The following is a 6,101-nucleotide window of genomic DNA, read 5'->3' on the forward strand; positions in this document are numbered from 1 at the left end:
CGAGCGGGAGAGGGTGCCGGGACCCGGCGGGGACAGCGCCTGCCCGCCCGCCCTCCCCGCGGCTGCGGAGCGGCACCTCCGAGGCGCCGCGGCCGTGTCTCAGCCGCCGCCCGGGTCTTGACCGCGGCGCCCGGGCCGCGGGAAGGCGGCGGCGGGAAGGCTCGAGTCTCTCGGAGCAGACGGTAACTCCTCCCAGGGCTGCATTCGCCCTGGCTTTCCGCGCTTGCTAGAAATGAAGCGGCAAAACCAGCCGCAACCGCCTGGCTTGTCCCTACCGCTGACCTGTGTCCTGCCCGCCTGGCCAGGAAGGGGCACAGCTGCAGCACTCCCTGCCTGCGCTTCGCCATGGAACCAGCTCGGGCTGCCAGGCACAGCGGCGTAGAGCGCTGCTGCTCTTCTGCCTTGTTTCTGCTGGTCATAAATCAGTGGTGCGGGAGTTATTCTGGTAAACTTTAAATCTGGAGTCCAATTGAAAACTTTAATTCCGCCAGTGTGTGATACAGGGCGTGTTCAGTTCAGACATGTCCGCACGTGAATATAATCCTGCTGTACTTCCTCCTCGGAGGCCATGCCCTAGCAGAAAGCCCTCCAAAATAGTTCACTTGAAGACGTAGTTAATTATGGGTTGAATAAAGAGGTGACCCACAAAGCCAAGGAACATAAAGCTATTAATATAGATGCAGTTACAAACGCATTACAATAGCAACGTGTATGTATCAGTTCTCACCTAGTTTTGTATCGGACTGAACTATGGACTAGATTTGGTACAACAATAGTAGTGTCTCTGATGCCAGATATAGACAGCAGCATGTGCAGAGAAGTAGGTGTGCTGCTGAAGCATTGCTGCATAGAATTAGCAGGCAAATTAAATTGTCCTTGATTTATTTAGCATTATAGACAAGCAATGAGGTTTGAAAACCATTCGGTTTGGTTAGAAAACAGCGAGGCCCTGATCCCACATGCCTTACACGTCCTTCTAAGTGAGGCCTAAGGCACTCAGGGTCTAGTTAGGTTTCGAATTCAAGGGGCACTCAAGTTAGGAATAGTTTGGCATGGTGTTGTTACAAGGGACAGCATTTCAGCATGCATACAATTAATCCTCAGTTATCTAAATATAGTAGGAGACACTGAATTAATCAGAATGAATGCAGGTTCAAGTAATGGAAATAGTTTTCCCTGCAGCTCCATTTTGGGTCATGACATTGCATGCCCTGCCATTGCTTTTGTTGTAACGTGCCTCCTTACAGGAATGCAAGGCAGCTCAAAAAGACACTGGCTACTCTGCAATTGGGATACTGGCATTCATGTGTATGATTTAGTAGTTGGTAGGGGAGGAGAACGGCAGCAGAGTTGAAGAGCCAGGAACCAAGATCAGACAAGGTCATGCACGATGAGAAGATGCTTAGTCCAACACTGCGTCTCTGAGGAGCCTCTACTTGTGGCTTTCAGCAGTCAGCCAGAGAAAGCTGGCTGGCAAAGCTGTGACTGACACTCAGCCCCTTCCCAAAACCTGCTAGTGTTTGGGGCTGATTTTGATGGGTGCAGAAACCTCCCCACGGAGTGCTTCCTCAGGTCCTGAAGTTCCAGGCAAGTGTAGCACTTTGACCTTGGGCTGGATGACGAGATGCAAATCTAGTCCTAAATTATATTATCATCTTCATTTATTTATTTAATTGGCATTGCATTGCTCTACAGGCATTGCCATTAGGTCTCATTGTATGGGGTGCAGGCCCTGCACGTGGTAAGAAATGCTCCACTCCCTGGCAGAATTGCAGGCCGAGTAAGGCAGGCCAGGGCGGGAGAAAGGAAATAAGTAAGTAGTAACCCTATTAAAGAGATGATGGACTGAGGCATCGAGCAATTACATGACTGTGCTGAGGTCATACAGGAAGCCCATGCAGAACTGAGAAATAAAACTGGAGTTCCTGAGTGCCAGCCCTGGGCCTTTGCTGTAAGATTATCTGCCCTCTTGAGAATTCACTGGTGTATCAGCCATACAGCTTTGATCACATAAGTGATGGTACCAGTTCTTCACAGCTCCACACAGCACGTGTGTGCCCATGATACTGCAGTTTGAGGCGGAATTAAAACCACAGTATAATTGTCCCTACACATTTTACTTACCAAATGTGCACGAGCAAAACAGACAGAGAGAGAAGCCCTTCTTATTGCTGTTGCATGGCTGGGCCCACTGAAATATGTATCAAAAGTGATCAAAATTGAATCTAAAGCCTGCACGATTTCCAGTCTCTTCCTTTAAGTACTTTAATGCCTCAAGGGTGGGATTTTGAAAAAGGTTCCGTTTATGGGAGTTTTATCGCTGACTTCGACAGGAATAAAGTTAGGCCAGCCCTGAGGCCGTTTGAAAGCCTCCTTCACTTATTGTGCCTACTTAGACTGCAAGTGTTTCAGGGCAGTGCTGCATCTTCCTCTGCATCCCTTTTCATCTGCTATCCCTACTCCAGTTCATATTGAGAACATGTGTACCTATCACGGAACCTGATTATATGCATTTGGTGGGGTCACCATTACTTTGCAGCCTGGAGCCATCTCTGTGGGTGATCTCAGCTGTGCATGGACCATGAGACCCATGAGACATGGGGCCTGTGGCATACTGCTTCGGGGGGAGTAACGTTCCTATGATGGCACTCTGGGTGGGAATCCTCATAAGTGATTTTTGTGTTGAGATTAACTCTTCTAAGCTTCTGCGTTCAACTACAGGCTGTCATCAGCTCAGATTTCATTCTCATTCTTCCATTTCGTCAATTCAGAGCCAGCTTCCCATAAGAGTGTACCAGTTCACAGTGGTAACCCAGATGTGATTGCTCCTTCATTCTGCCATAACCCACATTCTCCTGAGCTGATAGCTAGAGAAGTGCAGGTCACATTTCTGGCATTACCTCTCTTACACAAATATCTTGCAGAAGCATGGTTGGAGCTAAAGTTACATGGGGGGTGGGGGACCTGGAACTTCTCACCATTACACCGTTATAGAAATCTACTGTAAAGTGTACTGCCCCTCAATAAAACAATGTTATATTGCAGTTACATTAAACAACAGCTGCATTGTCTACATGGACTTCACACAAGTATATGACGGGTTGTTTGGTAAGCCACCTGCAGCCTGGTCTCTAGAGAAGTTTGTGACCACTGCGATAACCCTGTCTACCCCTCCCATTTATCCCGTGAGAGAGCGGCTCCCTCTGTGTATTTTTTTTTGTTCTTCCCACAGTTCCCTACTATGTCCTTTAAATGCAGACTGGGCAAAGGGCAGTAGGTTTTGTGGCTGATACAGAGTAACTTGTGTGCTGATTAGAAAGAAATGTCATCTATAAACCAGCCAACTTCATACTTTGAGACTTTAACCTTTCTGCTCAATTTGGCTAAAACTGGCTAATGGGTTCCACAGTTATTGGCTGTCTGGCAGATAGACACAGAGCAAGGGTCCAGATCATGCCATGGAGACATGAAGGGTTAGCCAAAGACAACTAGAGAGATATGACTATAAAATTTTCCTCAAAGTGATGAACAACAATTTAAAGATCAATTGAAGTTGGACTTCAGCCTGTAAACTGGCTGACTGGCCGCTCTAACAGAGGGGAGTGGAAGGAGAAGCACAGTAGCAGAAGGAAATAGTGACATTACTACTGTGGAGAAAAGAACTCTTTCCTCAAGTGATCTTGACAATTTGGGGACTGAACTCTGAGGCTGGAAGCATTCAGCTCTGCCTACACCTAAACTTGACCACCCACTGCTGAAGAATTCTTGACCCATTTTTGCACTGCATGGAGTACAATGACTGCAGTCATCCTCATTAAAAAACAGGATCACCTTTCTGGAAGAAGCAATATTTACAATGAAACCTCAAAAAAAACCCCACAACTGTTTGAAAAAGGAGCTGCGAAGCTGAGGAAGTAGGAAAATTCAACGCTATAGCTTCAAAATTTGCTATTAAAGCAGCCTCATGTCCGTTGAAGTTGCATTGTCAAGGCCCACCAAAAAGCTGCACTTTGTAGGCCAGGAAAGATTCTCAAGGTTCTCATGGACAGAAGTAGGTTTCTAATAGTGTTTCATACGCTTAGTAACAGCCACCAACGGCAGTGCATAGTGGTGTTGCCAGCTCTCTCAGCTTTATTTATGAGTCCTGCAATACTGGTGTTTTCTTGAAATCCCTGTTATTAAAGTCCCATTAAAGAAGCATCTCAGCTTCCATTTTAAAACAATAGCCAAGTTCCTGATGTGCCATGGATGCGACCCAAGTGTACTTTCAGGACCAGGAAGAAAGCAGAAAAAAAACCCCAATCCTAATTGCATATTTTAAAACCTTTTAAAAACTGATTTTTAAGCTGGTATAACACCACTCAAAAGCTTGCATCATCATTTTTGAATACTTGGGGAGTACATGCATTAACTGAGTTTATATCATTAGGGTGAAATGAGTCCAATTGCCAAAATCCAACAAGAAGCTCCACCTTTTTTTTTTTTTTTTTTTTTTTACATTCAGCTTAGATGATATGAAAGGATTTAACGTTCACAACCGCAGTTTCTGTTAATGATTCAAGGAGGTATTTAGTCACCTCCCTTCGCCTCCTGCCCGAGTCCCTGCACGGACCTCTCCGGTACCTGTGCAGCCAGCCAGCCAGCCAGCTAGCCAGCTAGCTCTCCCTCTTGGCTCCGGCTGCTCCGAGCGGCCGAACGCCGCTCTGCCCCGCCAGTAACTCGTTGTGCAACCCGGCCATGTCACTTAATCCGTCTCGGTTACCCCATACGGGCTTAATTATACCTACTTATCGCTTAATTACTCCATTATTATAATTTTACACCTTCCTTCGCCCACATACCGGGGGGGAGGGGGCGGGCAGCGGCCCTGCCCGAGGAGCCGCGGCGGGGTTACCTCAGCAGGGCGTTTAATCGGCTGCCGGGCACCCGCCGGGATGGGCCGGCCCTGAGGCGCTGCACGCCGCGAGCCCAACGGCCGGCAGCTACTCCTCGCCGCTGGGACGCGGCGCCTGCTGCTCGGGGAGCCGCCTGGCGAGCCGGGTTCACCGACAGCCTCCGCCCCGGCGGCGGCAGGGTGAGGGGAGCCCCAGGCCAGGCGGCGGCCACCAGCACCGCCGAGTCCTACGGCGGCGGCGGCTGCTCGCCCGTTCCCGCCCCGCCCCTTCGCAACCACCCCGCCCCCTCGCGGCCGCCCCGCCCTCTCGCCCCGCCCCGCCCACACCAAGCTAGGCTGCGCCGTGCAAACAGATGATGTCATGCTCTAAAGCCGCGCGTGACCACCGGGGTCCGCCCTCGTCTCCCATTGGCCGGCTCGCGTCGCCCGTCAGGGTAGCGACGCTTTCCATTGGTGAGCGCCTCCACCCTGCCACCGCCCCTTGGAAAATAATAAACAATCGAGTAGAATGCGGTGCGGGGAGGGGTGGCGGGTGTTCTGGGTCCCGGCGCGCATGGGCGCTACCACCCCGGCCTTGGGCAGGCTTGGCCGGGGCTGCTCCTGGGAGGCGGCTGCAGGCCGGGGGGCTCGCTGAGCGCTGGGCCTGGCCTGCGGGGAGCGCCGGTCGCAAGGCCCTGGCTGGCCTGAGGTTGGCGGGGAGGCGGCCGCTGGTGCGCGTTGCGGCTAGGGGGGCTCCGGTGCGGCCTCTGCAAGCCCTGCCCGGGCCCCATCCTCGGGGCTGCCCCTTGGTACAGCGGGGCAGCGTGGGGAGGCTGCGGGCAGGCGTCGGGCTCTGTCTCAGCGGTGCTGGGAGAAAAGCCTCTCCTGAAGGTACTGTGGCACTTGCGTTAAAAGCTGCCTTCAGCCAGAAGCTGCAGCTGCACCGAGGGCCATGCAAAGCAGCCTGAGGGTTTCCCCATCCCCCTTGCCCCTAAGCTAAGCTGAAGCCCACCTCTGGGGGGGGACTGGCAGCCCTGTGTGGGGCAGTGGGGTCTGTATGTGGCCTGAGGGAAGGTGGCTGGGTGGGTGCCCAGCAGTGGGGCCCAGTGTGTGTAAGTGTCTGGGGACAGGGCACCGGCAGGGAGGCTGGGGCCTCTGGAGCTGTGGCTTGCTGGCTGTCTTCGTGGGACTAAAAATGCCTCTGAGCTGGCCGTCCTGTCCACATGCT

General features: G+C 51.7%; 1 long non-coding RNA gene across 1 annotated transcript in view; it reads left to right on the top strand.

Moving 5' to 3' along the window:
• Positions 1–6,101, top strand: part of LOC308064488 — a 25,399-nt gene continuing 19,298 nt past the window's right edge. Inside the window, exon 1 of the long non-coding RNA XR_013928401.1 lies at positions 1–5,764. This is a non-coding gene — a long non-coding RNA (uncharacterized lncRNA). The remainder of the gene's footprint in view (positions 5,765–6,101) is intronic.

The sequence above is a fragment of the Falco punctatus genome (genome assembly GCF_963210335.1).
Source record: "Falco punctatus genome assembly, chromosome: 5".
NCBI classification, from domain to species: domain Eukaryota; kingdom Metazoa; phylum Chordata; class Aves; order Falconiformes; family Falconidae; genus Falco; species Falco punctatus.